The following is a 16,013-nucleotide window of genomic DNA, read 5'->3' on the forward strand; positions in this document are numbered from 1 at the left end:
TTAAAATATTTAAGAGGTTTAAAATGCGTCTGTAGAAAAAAGGAATAGAAACACTCCTTGAGAGAAAAATGTACTTGGTATTCTACTCCAGAGCATGACTAGAGTCAAGGAAGCTGTTTTAGAGTTGGCAACTGTGAAAAACATTACAGAAAAAAGAGCTAGTTTAGAAAACACTGTTAGGAAAAGTGGCTTCTGCAATGCAACATTTCCATGCAGACAGCTGTGTTGCTTTTTTTTTTTTTTACTATTATTTTTCAGTGCTAAACTCAAATATGTTTCAAACCTACAGGCTTTAAGAACACTCACTTTCCTCCTATTTCTGTCTTCTGGATTAGTTTAGACAGGATTAAGACTCTCCATTCCCCACACAAATCTCATGTTCTTGGCTTTTGATGTTAACACACTCCATGATGCCTTTGTGCCATTGCTGCACTAATGCCTACAGTGAATGGATGCTAATTCCTAGACTATATCTTTATTGAATTGAATATTTACTCAACTGAGGCCTTCCAAATTTGCATGCATGTATAAACACCTGTTAAACTTGGCATTATTAGCCTACTTATTTTCTTAATATTGTGAGAATGGGAATTTGGATCCTTATTTCCTCCATTTTTCTCTTCTCTGACTCACCAGGGACTTTGTGCAAAGATTTAGGAAAGGGAATGAGGTTTTAGAACCAATATTAAGTAGAACTCTTGCTGAGGCTGAGCTTCTCTCGAGCTCTGCAATGGCTGCAGAAGTAGGGAGGCAAGTTCACATTCAAAGCACATAAAACTGCTCAAAAAGCCATCAGCTGTGTAATGCAGTAACAGCAAATGCAAAATATCATCTCCAAGTGACAAATGGTCTGCTTTCAAACACCAGTTTTTTCCCAGATATTCAATAGCAGAACCCTTGGAAACAATGTTCCCATGGTCATGGACATTTTCTTCCACATTATTCAGGTAACACTTGCAACTTTTTTATTATACACATAAAAATACCCCAAACCCAAACATCTCCTCCAAGCTCCACTCCTGTTCAAGCCCTGGAAACACATTGGTGCTGTTCACAATTCTTACATTGTCTCCACCTTGGTATATATTTTATAAATTATATAAAATCTTGGAGACCCTCGTCCTGTGAAATGTTTGTCTCCCACCTGTGGATGCACTGCTACTTACAGAGCTTGCCAGGCACAGCTTGTGCAGGTGAAAGGTGGCAGAGGGATCCAAAAACGCCTGGAGCCCCAGGTCAGACACAATTATGTCCAGCTGCATGCAGATCACAAGTCAGCCCCACACAGAATGCAACCACTCCTAAAAAGCACAGGCTGTGCTGGGAGATAATCTCTCACACCCCCAAAAAAAAAAAAAAGTTATATGTCAACAATGAGGGATGCCCCAGGTAATTTAAGTATTCCAGAGGTGCAGTTAAGTGAAGGTGCAGAGCAACTCCCTTCAAAATAAATAAAATGCTTATTTAAGGAGCTTCCTGTTAATACTCGTTTGTGGAATATAGTTCAAACCACAATGGAATTTTGTTTCATTTCTGATTCCATTTCTGTTTCTCAGCAATACAAAAAGCATACCCAGGGAAAAGTAACAAAGCAAATAAAAAGGTCCAGATTAGAGTAATTGAATACAGAAATTTCAGTGCAGGCAGAGAAAGACTAAAAGAAAAAGCCAGACAAATTCAATTCTCAAGCAATTGATTCTGTCCTGAAGCTGTGCTCCAGCATATGGAAAGCCCCACAAAACAGGGTCACTCAGTCATACCTAGGGCAGACTAAGACATGAGCTTGAAACAGATGTTGGGGTTTTTTTTAACAGCAGACCCAGGGTGTTTGGAATAGAAAGAATGCAGGAAGCTTCATTGTTATATTGTGTGTGTATATATATATATATGTTTATGTATTCCTTCAATATAAAGAGTTGAGAAAAGTTACTGTGAAATTCAAAGAAATACACACATAAGAGCTTCCTGTGCCTACCAAAAATTACCCCCTACCTACCACCCTTGGAACCAAATCCATGCTGGTCTTCAAGGTCTGTTCTTCCCACTGTGCTTGCCTATTCTGCTCTCCTGTGTTTCCAGGCTCTGGAGGAAGAGCCCCACAAGTGTGCTCATCCCTGCTATGAGCAGTTTGATTAGAAGGCAGAGTAAATGTAGGCAAGGCAAAGGGCAATAAAACACTGGAAGCAGTGCTCAGTCACAGCACAGTCCTGCACTGCAGATGTCTTCAGCCATCGTTCTAGCAAATAGATTCCCTTCCTCCCTCCACCCCACAACACCAAATGTCTCACTAAGAGATGGTAGTTAAACACCAGATATGTAATTTATGTCTCCTGATAAGGAGACTTGGAGCATTATGTAATACAGACATGTTTTACAGACAGGCAAACAACTGGGTGGCTGCACCATCACACTGAAAATTGTTCAGTAAGATCCTTCATGCCTACTGTCTTTCCACTGTAAAAAACACAGCTACAACCCAAAACTTACATAGAATATTGGTTAAATAAGCATTTCTTTATCCCTAAAGAACTTAAGATTTCAACAACCATAAAATCTAAAAAAGTCAAACATTCTACTAAGTATTTCTTAAGGGTAAATGTGCTGAAGGTTACTCAGTAATGTTAACATGTTAAATAACTTCCAGTGTTTAAACACTTTGATAGTGTCTGGGAATTGTACCCACACCTGAGCCTTACAAACCACATTCCTCAAAGCTTACTCAGATCTATGAATAGCAACTCTCACCTTCCATAATTGCTTGGATGTAAAACAGAAACAAGGAGACCCCTGGATCTAATTGCACTTGGGGAATAATTTATATCAAAGATCCACAGAAAAACATCTAGTGAAAGTCTAAGCATTGGTGTCACAGAAACACAGAATGGGTTGGGTTGAAAGGGACCTAAAAGTTCACCCAGTTCCATCCCACCTGCCACGGGCAGAGACAATTTCCACTGGATCAGGTCACTCAAAGCCCCACCCAACATGGCCTTCAGCACTGCCAGGAATGGGTCATTCACAGTTTCTCTGGCAATCTGCTCCAGTACCTCACCAAGATCATGGTGAAGAATTTTTACTAATATTCAATCTAAATCAACCCTCTTTCAGCTTAAGGGCATTAGCCCTTGTCCTATCATGATACGTCCTTGTCAAAAGCCCCCTCCAGCTTTCCTGTAGCCCCCTTTAGGTACTGAAAGGTGCTAAAAGGTCCCCCCAGAGCCTTCTCCAGGCTAACAACCCCAACCCTCTCAGTCTGCCCTCCTATCAGAGGTGATCCAGCCCCCTGATTATCTCTGTGGTCTCCTCTGCACTCACTCCAGCAGGTCCAAGTTGTTCCCATGCTGGGGGCCCCAGAGCTGGATGCAGCACTGCAGGTGGGGTCCCACCAGAGCAGAGGGGCAAAATCCCCTCCCTGGACCTGCTGCCCCCACTGTTGATGGAGCCCAGGACACGTTTGGCTTTGTGGGATACAAGGGCACGTGGCCAGGTCATGCTGAGCTTGTCATCCACCAAGACCCTCAAGCCCTCCTCAGGGCTGCTGTCAGTATTATTGAGCCCTTTTACATCAAGAAAGTTGGGAAGCAAAGGAAAGAGAATGCATGAAGGGAGTGCTCTCAGAGATGATGGAGTTTTCCTGATTATATGCCTAATCAAGGCAATAAGGGTTCATTATGATCACTTGTTCTGCCCTCCCCTACATAGAGCCCATAAGATTTCCCCATACTAAGTCTCCCTAGAAATAAACCTGCCTTTAGAAAAACCATCCCTGGTTTAGTTTTTTAGCGATGAAAACCTCTAAGAACTTATTCGTCTAATGAATGTTTTTATTTTTAAATCTTCCCTCTCTAGTCCCAAGATGTTCAAATTTCCAGCCCTGGCTGTTCTTAAATCCCTGTTTTTCTTCAGTAAGGAGGCCATTCCTCACCCCAACCTTTTTTAGGCAAGAATCCAAACACCACTTCTTCCTTTTGGACCCACCAAAACCAACATATGCTCCAGGCATCTCTACTGCAGGGGTCTTAAAAAGGCTTAATGGGCTGCACCTTGGACAAATCTCCCAGCTGAAGTGCACACAGCAGAACAGAAACACTTGTGCACTTCAGGAATAATTGTCCTACCTGCTCTATCATCTCAGATTCATTGAAAGGGCTATTTCCCTGGCAGTCACATTAAATGTTTCCTGCCAAGACTTCCCAAAAATCACTAACTCTGGAGTGCAGAATCCCTTACTGTTTCCTTGCTATGACTCCACACTTGGAATACTGAAATGATTGGTGGATAGCTGCATTCAGTAGCTATCAAGTATCCAAAACTCCTGTGTAGCTGGTTCTCAGCCTCCGTAATTTATTATTTTATTTGTATAGCCATAAAATAAAATTGAAGTTATACATTATTGTATTTAAGAATAAGTAACTATACTTTTTAAAGGAAGAAAAACAGAGGCAGCACACGGCAATCTTCACCTGGGCGCCCAGAGCCTCTCACCTGCTCAGGGGTGCAGAGAACACCTGCACGCCCGTTCTTTATCATCCCTCCCACGGCACAACAACCCCAGACGGCAAGACCTGCCTCCTGGGATTTTCACATTGTAGAAAGCGTTGCTAAAAAATAAAACCCCAACCAAATATGCAGGCATCCCCTATCAGGTTATTAGCACCAGAGTACCCGGTCCCCGCATGGGGAGCCGGACCAGAGCCGCCCCAGCTCCAGGCAGGGCGCCGGCGGGAGGGTCCCCACCGTCCCCCGCAGGCTCCCTCCTCGGGTTCTGCTCTCGGAGTGAAGAAAAGGGAATAAAAGAGAACTAAACAAAACACCCCCTCAAACCAGTTGCTAATAAGAATGAAGGACTCACCAGGAACCTCGCAGGAGAGGAAAATCACGTACGAGCAGCACCATTGCTGCTGCCCCCGCCGAGAGCTGCTGCTGCCAGCCCGGCAGCCCGCTGGGGTTGGCAGGTGAATGAATCCCTCTGCCTCGGGCTCGGCTCCTGGCTGGGCACGGAGCGCACAGCCCGCACCGAGCGCCGACAGCCCCGCACTCCGGCGGGGCACAGCAGGCTCGCAGCGACCCCGCGGGGGCAGCCCTGCCACGGCCAGCCTGGTACAGCCCTGCCACGGCCAGCCTGGTACAGCCCTGCCACGGCCAGCCTGGTGCAGCCCTGCCACGGCCAGCCTGGTACAGCCCTGCCACGGCCAGCCTGGTACAGCCCTGCCACGGCCAGCCTGTCCGCCGTCCCCGCCCGCGGCACCGCTCCTCCCGCAGCCCGGGGCTCCGGGGCTGCCTCCAGCCCAGCCGTCCCCGCCGGGAGCGGAGCCGCCTCCGCCGCGTCCCCCCGCACCTCTCCCGCTGCCGATCCGGCCCCGCGGCCGCGCTCCCGCAGCGCCTCTCGCCGGCTGGTAGCAGGGTCGGGACGCGGGAGCCGGGCCGGGATGCGGGAGCCGGGCAGGGATGCGGGAGCCGGGCAGGGATGCAGGAGCTGGGCAGGGATGCGGGAGCCGGGCAGGGATGTGGGACCCGGGCAGGGATGTGGGAGCCGGGCAGGGATGCAGGAGCTGGGCCGGGATGCGGGAGCCGGGCAGGGATGTGGGACCCGGGGCCGCCGTCCCGACCTGCCGGGAGCGGGGCGGAGCAGCCGGAGCGGGGCCGGGCGGGAGCGCCTCCGCAGCGCACCTCTCCTCCCTTGTCCTCCTTCTCCCCTCTCCTCCCTTGTCCTCCTTCTCCCCTCTCCTCCTTCTCCTCTCCCTTCCCGCTCCCCTTCGCCACCGCCGTCCCATGCAGGGGGGACAGTGCGGACCCCTGTCGCGTCACCCCATCCTTCCGACGGCGTTGGGAAGGGTGCGGATCCCGTCAGTATCATCTCCCAGTTTTCAGCGAGGGTTTAGTAGTGCGGAACTGGCAGCTCAGCGGGAGATTCTGTGATTTATCAGAGAGGGTTTGGAAAGGGAAAAAAAACCCGGTATTGACTTTACTGTTTTACGGGTTTTCAACCTTTATTAAACAACAGGTGTGTCTGCACCGGGTGAGGGAAGCGTCCACAACGTAAAATTGTATTTCAGACTATAATAAAAGGCACTTGTCACAGCTGTCCTCCTTACACCCATAGGCAGCACTTATTAAGCTTTATGACCATCACTTCCAATAGTTCAAAAGAGCTGGATTTATCAAACAGCTACAAGTATTACAAAATATTCCAAAATTCAAAAGCAACACAGTGAAAACTGCATCTTGATTCATCCAGATGAACTAAATGATTCATTCGCCCTCAGGTACCTGAAGAGCTCATATAGCAGGTACCTAAGAAAGATAAGGAAACCAATTTAGCACTTACATGCACTTCCTTACACGTAAAAATACTATTCTGCAACTGGTGGAATAAACAGAGGTATGCCACATGAAAATAGTTGAAACTTTTTTTTTCATAGCTGTGAAATTATATAACTTTCAAAAAATTCTGATGCATACAACCAGAATCTCCTGCTCAGCTTTCACATAAAAAAATTAGCATGAAATCTGCTGTTTATGTACAACAGCAATGTAATGTTACTCATTACCCTCAAACTATTTTTTTTAAAAATTGCTGGGTTTGTGTTACTTCAAATAATGCATGTGTTGCAAAAAAATATTATTGGGAGGTACAATATTTACTTGGCTAGTATATAAACACACCACCTTTGAAGGACAATTTGAGTTTGCTACATGTTATACTCACAACATTGTTTTTTGACTTGTTCAGGCAAAGCTATTGTAGGGATCTGCTCTAAATTAAATGCTCAGGTACATCCTCTGCCTGCAATTACTAGAATAACACATTGCTCTCTATAATAGTGTGAATCATTATCTAAAAAGCACCCAAGTGAATATATTCTGTAATGCATGATTTGATCATGTATTAAGTATTAAAACAACAACTCCAGATTTACATGGGGTTTTTTACAGTTTCATCTTATAAATGTTGTTTGTGGGGCTGGTGAAAGGAAGGGCTGACAGCTGTTTGCACATCCAGAGCTCAGGTACAGCATTACCAACCAGACATCCAAGTACAAGGAGAATTTCTGAGGAACATAACAGAACTTTTGTGTTTCTCTTGGGACAGAAAGCAGCCATAGAAACTGGAGGCCCCATGTAATTTAGGTAGCACTGCCCATACCAGCTCACATTTATTAATCACCCTTTGTGATCCATAACAGACCACAGGAACCAAGGGATGTGTAAACCAGGATTACAGAAATCTGTGGCCTATTCAGGACAAAGATAAAGTGTTCTTGCTGCTATTTCTTTGGTGACTCCAATCTCCATAAATAACACTTGTACTGCTGTAAAGCATTAGCCAGCTATGGTCCCAGACTGCAGCTTTATTAAGGATGAATTGCAGTGCTCATGGCCTTTTTCCAGAGTACTCTGACAACTCTCTTGTCCTCTGGGACAGAAGTTTTGTAGTCAGCTTTCTTCTCTGGATGCAGAACTGCTAATTCCATGCACCAGAAATCAAGGAACTTCATCATTTAATGATAGCCTGGTTCACACAGCCACAAATTCTTCCAAATGGGAAGAACTTGTGCAAATTACACAGAATTCAGTTCAATAACTTTTATGAACAAAACCTAGTTTGCTTCCATTTTCAGTAGCATTGAATGCCCTGCAAGCTTTATTTCTCTTCACCCTTATCTAAATATTAGAAAATATTAGATAAGCAATCTAAATATCAGTAAATATGAGAAAAATAGACTATAGATGCAATTTTCTAAACTTAAAGGTTTTGAGGAAGAGATCATGTGCATAAAATAGAGATTTTTGATAAACACCCATAGCTGTTAACAGCAAGAGCTACTCAGGAACAGCTATTTACATTTTTCTCCTGGATCATACGTGTGTTTGGAGCAGAATTTGGAAACAAAATTAAAAAAAAAAAAAAAAGCCTTTGTGGAGGAAGATTAGATATGCAGTTCTCATTGTCCAGTTGAGCACTCCCTGGGCTGTTTTCCAAAAGTGTAATTGCAGTCATCATGGAGAAAGGAGTGTGCGTTTTGCCAACTCTGTGCTCAAGGAGTTATGCTATCACTTCCTGGAGGTATTCATAGAAAATAGAGACCTCAGAAGTACCTTCTAGCAGTCAAAAAATTAAGGAAGATATTTCAATGAAAGTGTCCTCTTTCTGTGGGTTTTTTTTTTTTTTTCAGTGGTTTGAGATCTTGTATGTTCTGCATTTTAAATTAAGGGCTTTTTGGCATTTCTGTAAAAAAGACTCTCTGTTAAAATTTTAATGTGGCCTGTGATACTGATGTGCTGCTTTGCACTTCCAGCTAAAAGGGGAAAAACTTCAAATTTATGTTTGGAAGAAATGCCTGGTTTGATGCACTAATTAATAAAAAGGCAAGATAATATTTCAAAAAGAAATACGGTGACTGTTTCAGGAGCAATAGCACCATGCTTCTTCAAATTATTCATCAGTTCACTCAGAGCTCCTTCTTGACAAAAGGCAATTTAATTCAATCAATGTTATTATGCCTGCTGAGTTAATTTTACTTAAAAATACATTTAATTTCATTTGTTTCACTGTTTCCTTCACAATTCCTTCTTGGTGAGTGTGTGACATACAAGGTTTGTTGGAATTTGACATAGCCCCAAGAATCTTCTTTTCAGTGTACATCATGAATCTTCATGTGATCAGCACAACCCAGTGGAATTATGGTCCAGACCCATCTGGTTTTCTTAGGGCTTGGATTTTGTCTTTGTAACAAAGGCACTGGGTTGCAAGTCAGAGCTTCTTGTCCCTGAGCTTACTTGGCCCAGTGTTTTTACTTATGTGACACGAAGATGTTTTCTTATTGCAAAGCCAAGCTTCCCTCTGAGAGAAAAGCGGCATTTTCCAAGCTTCATTCCAGTTATTCACTGTCACCTCAGCCCTCTCTTCATCTCCATACTAAATAAGCATTGTCAAAACCAAGATGCAGGAAATATTATACAAGAAGAATTAAGCCTCTTGTACAAGAGGGCAAATCTTTGCCAAGGTTTTCCTTAATGTTAGTTGCTACACCAACAGAAAAATTACATGTCACAGACTTAGAAATGAAAAAGGGAGAACTGGTGACATTAGCTCTTCTGAGACAAGGCCATTCCTGTTTCAGCCACTGAAAGGATTTAGAAAAGCAGGTATTTACAAAAAGCTTTTCAGAGTAATTACAGCATCTCCTGTTCCTTTTAAAGGAGAAGTTAAAAGCAGACACAGAGAGATATCAAATGCAGCAACACATTTGTACTTTCCTTTCTCACATCATAAAATGAGGAATCTATTTACTTTCTCCTGCTTTTCTTCAGTACATTTAAAAGAAAAAGAATAAGAGAAGACACTAATTAGTGCCTCGCTGTGCTGTATGAAGCCAGTATTTGAATTACTGCCTAGAATGGACTCATGCAAGCTAAGGGAATGCTCTTACAAACCCCATTACTCCGTGCACGATTTATTTAGACAATTATTTTGGTGTTAGCTATGTCATTTTTTGCACAAGAATAAGCTGTGCAAAGTGAGTCACAGCTGAGCTGTAGAATGAAGTGCTGCATGAAGAAGGTTCAGTTAATATCCAAGTACCTGGTGTTCCATGTTGAAAAATATTTCTCCAGGCAACACTGAAAAAAACACTGAAAGAACTTGAACATTTATGATGCACCTGCAAAGCATAGACTGGGACCCAAACATATCATTTCATCCTAAATGTACCAAAGTACTTCTTTAGAATTATCATTTTACTTCAAAATAGCTAGCTACAATTTTACTAATTAGCAAATTAATCAGTAAAATAATTGTGTTTTTCATAACTATTTTATTGCAAATAATTTTAATGGCCTCTACAAACTTCAGAAATGTTTAATGAAACCAGTTGATTTCCTACATATAAAATTTGTAAGGTTCATCAAGAATACAGTTCAAGACACTTAAATATTAGTTGTCAGTTCACTAGATCTAGGACTTTTTAGAAGATGCAGAGGCAAAAAACCCCAGAACACCCCTAAAATTCCACACAATAGAGAATGAAGAGAAACAGTCTTCTCTTAGCTCCCTAATTATTTTTTTAACGCTTAACCTCAACATTTTTGCTAGATCTGTGAAGAGTTATGGCATTTCTTCTAAGAAAACCTCCCTAAAACTCTGCAAGATGACTACAGTAACTTTGCTGAAAATGCAGACACAGACCCTTGGAGCCTGTCTATAATACATGGATTGCAAACATTTCTGGGGATTCAGGCAAAACTCATCATCTTCCTCTGTTTTCTGCCACTGTCCTACTCTAAAGCCAAGATCTTTCACCAATGTCTTTGCATCATCCTGACTCACTGCAATACTTTGGTATAAGCCAACCAGAAAAAGAGTCTTTAAAACTGCAGGGTTTTATTGAATTAACATGGTGTACCAACTCTTTGATCCCCAAATTTGTCTTTCTATGGAATTACCCTGCTGCAAGCAAAGGTACTTGTTAACAGCAGCAACAAACATTTAAGGCAGGCTTTATTCATCAATGCTTCTCATTCTGGTCAGAAACTGAAAGGACATTTTAGCTCAAACAAATCAGTTCAACTTGTCCTTGACAAGAAACCTTGCTTAGGAACAGAGAAGCTGCATTCTGCATTTAAAACAGGGTTTGGAAAAATAACTAGGGTGACAAACTCACATCTGCACAGCAAAAAGTACTTCCATTTCTTTTATAAAGTAATTCTTCACCATTTAGAAAGCTCAATGAAATGGAGAAAGGCTCTAATTTGTTTTTATTTCATTTGCATGATGTTTTGCTAAATGCACTGTTCACAGTAGTACTCTTATGAGGTGATTATTGCTAAGGGCTGTAAACTAAAAGGGGCTCTGAGTAACCAGATCTAGTTAAGAGGTTGGTCTTCAAGGTCCCTTCCCAGCCAAAACCATTCCATAATTCTGTGATTCTATCATCTTCAATCAAGTGCTTCTTCAACGTGGTTTAAGTGACTTATAAACACAGCCCAAATGTTGCCTTGAACACTTGTAGGGGATGCTAGTTACCCATGAAAGTCTCTGTCACTCCCCTCCTCAACTGGACAGGGAGAGAAAATACAACAAAAAACTCATGGGTCAAGATGAGGACAGGGATGGATCGCTCACCAGTTACTGTCACAGGCAAAACAGCCTCCAGTTGGGGAAATTAATTTATTTCCAAAGAAATCAGAGTAGGGTAATGAGAAATAAAACCAGATCTTAAAAATATCTTCCTCCCATTGATCCCTTTTACGAAGGCTTAAATTCACTCCCTAATTTGTCTACCTCCTCCCATCCTGAGCAGCACAAGGCAGGGAATAGGGGCTGAAGCACCTTGTCTGCTGGCACTAAGCCTTCACATCAGCTCAGCTTCTTGTGGTGTTTACTCCACTTTAAAAATAGGATGTGCTTGGGGTTTTTCCAAACCACAAGAGAAAAATAAGATCACCAAAATGTAAGTGCATCCATGTTACATTTTTGCCAGTTCTTCATTCAACCTCTAATGGTATGGAATTTTGTATCATGTATAACAAGAAAATGTCAGGAGTGCACCCTAGTCCTGTAATGGTTATTTTCACCTCAGTAAAGTAAATAATAGTGTAAAAGATAAGTGCCTGGTCATGGTAGAGAGACATGTTTTATTTAACTTGCATGCAATTAAGGTCTTGCATTCCAGAAAGGGATAGCAGTGTGCCTGCTTTTAATGCTGACACTGAAGTATTTCTAATTTTAAAAGATTGAGATTAAGAGTGAGATTAAGATGCTTATATGCACAGCACACTATAACAAAATTCACAGGCTGGATGCTTTTAAACACAACCTTTTTCAAACACTTCTTATTTTCACTTAAATGTTTATACATCATGAAATCTGTCGTCTTCAAACACACATGTTGTGGGAGTATTTGGGCACAAGCTCCCAAAATTTATAATCTTACAACAGCATTGGGATGACTGCTTGAATAACATTTAAAACACCACCATATTCCATGTATTTTAACATATTATCTAATATTATTTACCAGAAGCAAATGAAGAGTTACAAACATGTGAATAGGCAGCCTTGATACATTTTGGTGTTTGCACAATGAGGTCACTGAAGGTAATTTTCTTTATCATACATGACTATTTACAGAAATCTTGACAAACAAAACAGTTGTCTCAGAAATCATCAAATTTCTGAGCCTTCATAGTCATATGAATATCCTCAATAAGACTTGTCTTATTTCTGGTTCTCTGATTTTGGAGGTTACCCTTATAAGAAAATCAGATAAATTGAGATTTCAAGATAGGGATCGCACATTTTCCTGAACCATCTGTGGTGAATTTTGATTTGTAGGAGGAAGTAATTCAATACATTTTAACAAAGAGATCTGGAGGTATTCTCAGTTGAAATCAACCAATTTCTGGTTAAAAAAAAAAAAAAAAAAGAAAAAGTGTATAAACTCATGGAATTTATTTGCTTTATTTTTCAATTTTGATCACTAGAAATTTCTTCTAAATGCTTTGCACATTGCTTTGCTAATGGCTTTGGAAAAGTAAAATATATTCTATAACACTCATTTGATCTACCTGGGGGAAAAAAGTCTTTTTAAGCCACACATACAATCATATATTGAATTTCTGAATCCCAAGTTACAGCTATAATTGGTCCAAAAATGTTAATACATTATAATACTTTATCATAGATGTAAAAATTAGTAATAAGTCCTAAATGTAGTGTGCCTTGCTTTGGTTAGATATATTCCCATTTCTTTATCTTACTGGAAAAAAGATGTGACTTTGAGAAAAAAGCCCCAGCAATAGGATGGAGAATGCCTAGTCCTGTGATATGTGCTAGGTTTTTCCTCCAGCACTCTGTTCCTGAGCTGCTCCTGCTGTTCCTGCTCTGTCTTTATCCCATAATGAGGAAAATGACTGAAGTGGAGCAAATGATAAACAATGCATCTTCCTCTCCTGCTCTAAGAAAGTTGATAATCAAAGGCCTTCAAGTAATACCTGCCACCCTGCTGCATTTTTGTGTCTCTAATTGCTGAGCATCACTGAATAAAGTGATGCTGACAGCCAGCAGCTTGGAGAAAAGTGCTGCCTTCAGCTGGGATGTGCAGAGGGAGCTGTGATCGGCTGAGGCAGCAGCTTGGCTGATGGGGCCAGCCTTGGGTAGAGCTGGATCCATTTTCAAGGAAGCTGGGACCAGCTGTGCCTGATGTGGAGGCAGCTCCTGGTGTCTTCTCACAGAGCCCACCACCACAGCCCCCCAGCCACTGCCTGCACATTTCCATGTAAACTCAGCACAGGGAATTTGTGCCATTGTTTGGGACCTCTGTGCCAGCACAGAAGGGAACAAAGTGGGAAATCACATCCCTGTGTTAAACCATGAACCTGTTGTTCCCTCTGTAGGCAAGAGTTGGCCTAGTTCCTAAAAGCAATGGAGAAAACTGTTCTCAAGGACCACCACTGGTATTAGCAACAAGCCTAAGACCCTTTACTTCTTTCTTTAAGATTAATATTTATATTTAAAAACTGCAAAGATATAACTAGATACATCACTAACTTTTCTTCTGTTTGGTGCCGAGGTGAATAATGAAGACCTGGTTCCCAGGACAGCTCTTCTTCATGTCCTTTCCCCCTTTTTTTCTTCTCCTCAGCTTTAGTTTTGAAGATGCTAGAAGCTTATACGAACAGAAAAATCCTGAGAACATCCTTAAGGACAAGTAAAAGCTTCTCTTGAGATGGTTGATTGCACTGATTAGTCCCTGCCATGCACAGTGGCAATCAGTTCTTTTGACAATTTCTTTCTACATCTTGTTAGTGCCCTGTCCTACCTTCATCATCACCTTTTCTTCTTCATTGTCATATTTGCTTGTTCTGCTGGGTGGCTCTAGCTCCAGAGTGTGCATGCAGTGTGAGAGAGTGCAAGTTGTTCTTATCATGGCTTGTTTAGTCCTGTCATGAAATCCTCAACAAACACCTTGCCTTCAGTGAGCAGGTGAGCAGTTCCCACAAACAGCATTTCATTCAAATTTCTGCTGAAACTCTAAGATCTGAAATGTCAGCATTTTCCATGAAATTGAAATTTTAAATGTTGATCAGTTTTTGTCCCAAGTGTTTGTATATATTGTACATCCCAGTATGTGTGTACATTTTCCTGAACAGAAGGATAAGACACTGCTCCATCCACTTCCTACTAAAGCAAGTTTCAAAGCTTAGGAAGTGAAGGAGGCTGTGCTCTTCTCCCCCTCCAGCTCAGTGGTTGTGTAGCAATAATGCTTCTGACCTGCTGTGCTAGAACCAAGAATTTTTTTAAACAATTGTTTAGTGGCCTCTCAGCTCTTCAAAGAGCTTCAAGCAAGTCACTGCACTAACATTAAAACAACTCTCTGAAAAACAAACAAACCCAAAACTCAGAAAAGCAAATAATTAGGATTTCTGCTGGGCTCAAGCATCCCTGACCTGGCCAGCAGGAGAGGAGCCATGTAGATTATCCCAAGAGTCCATCTGATCCCCTCTCCCAATCCCTGTGGTACTGAGCAGTGAGTGTGTGTGGGAAGAGAGCAAGAACAAGAGCAGCACACTATGATTCTTCCTCCAGCATCCAGCCATGAGTAGCTCAGGAACAGAGTCAGAAAAATCAAACAGAATTCTGCTTTTGCATTCCACAGTTTAACGTGGAGGTTTAAATGTTTGCTGCAATGGAAAGGATAAATGGAGACAGGAGGCAGACGATTTTAGCTGCTTTAGTATTCACATTTTTTCCTGGCTGTGCTCAGGCAGCGTAGGATCTGCACAGCCTGCACAGACTGCCACCTCTCCAGAGCACCAAATCCTCTTCAAATTTTTGCTTTTTAATCAACAAGTAATTTCAAGCTCACTGTTAGTTCTCTTTCTTGTTAAAAGTTCCTGATCTGCATTTGAAAGATGAAAGCCCAAAGTTCTTTTACATTTAGGGTTGTATTTCTGAGGCACCACTTCCAGCATTTTTCACATTTCCTCTCACAGTTCTCAGCACTGATTGTACTGCCAGCCCATTTACATTTTCCAGTTTGCAATTTGCAGTAGTGTAATAAAGAATTAAGCAATGTTACCAGGTAACTCCTCCTGAAGTGTGCTGGCTCCTTATTACAATTTTGTATTTCTCTTGTGAAATCACTAAACATTAGTCATTCTCAGGATGAAAAAAAAAAAAAAAGGAAAAATAATGGTGATTTAGGTTATTGAATTTAGATTAAAGATGATTTTTTTTCATTTTTAATGAAATTAAAATTTTAATTTTTTATTCATAAAAATGAATACTTTCCTAATGAATTTCTAAGGAAAGAAAGGAAAATAACCCCTCAATAATTGTGAAAGTTGAATCAATCTGTGTCTAAAATTAGCTCAAGCATTATTTAATGCTTCCTCCTCTCTAAAGGCCACCTGGATGCTTGGCAGATGCTAACAATATGTTATTGATCCAGAGGAGGTGATTTCAAAAGCAGGTCTGCTTCAGTGCTTTATTGTTCTTATCCTTTGATTTTCTTTTCCTTAATATTTAACATAAATCTATCTGAGTTCTAATTAAAGGCATTATTTCTGGTCCTACCTTTCATCACACATTGGCTCCTTCATCAGCTTTTCCAGTAAATCACTATGCAGTCAGAGACATCCATAAAGAAGTCTGGGTAAGGGTGATAAAATAAATGCAGTTCCTCCACAAATCACATTCTCTAAGCTTCCTTTTGGTGCTGCCTTCAGGAAAAATTACTCTTCTGTCTGTCCCACCATCACACTGGGTTGAGAGTTGCATTCAATGCCTGATAAACACCAAGCAGAACAAAATGACTGCTTTCTGTGCCCTTCATGGTGTCCTTCAATTTATTTAGTTATTTATAACATCATACTTGGGTTCCTATTTGTTGTAATTACATCTTTTTCTCTGCAGCACTGCTGCCTAGACAATTAGGCCCCATTTTGTAGTTGTGCATTTGATGTCCTGCTTTTTATGAAATCTCTTGTTGTTGTTTTCTCCAACCTAT

At 41.6% G+C, this 16,013-nt stretch overlaps 1 protein-coding gene across 6 annotated transcripts in view; it reads right to left on the reverse strand.

The window, feature by feature from the left end:
* The window catches only part of SYTL5 (synaptotagmin like 5), an 88,254-nt gene extending 72,499 nt beyond the window's left edge, over positions 1 to 15,755 (reverse strand). Inside the window, exon 1 of one of the 6 annotated variants that reach the window (XM_077171808.1) lies at positions 15,581 to 15,755. The gene's annotated coding sequence lies outside the window, so the exon portion shown is untranslated. Of the gene's footprint in view, positions 1 to 4,852; positions 5,590 to 5,794; positions 5,911 to 15,580 lie in introns of those variants that run through there. The other 5 variants (XM_077171815.1, XM_077171803.1, XM_077171821.1 and 2 more) reach the window with 5 other exon arrangements.
* Between the last annotated feature and the right edge of the window lie 258 nt (positions 15,756 to 16,013).

Source organism: Agelaius phoeniceus, chromosome 2, assembly GCF_051311805.1.
Source record: "Agelaius phoeniceus isolate bAgePho1 chromosome 2, bAgePho1.hap1, whole genome shotgun sequence".
Classification (NCBI taxonomy): Eukaryota; Metazoa; Chordata; class Aves; order Passeriformes; family Icteridae; genus Agelaius; species Agelaius phoeniceus.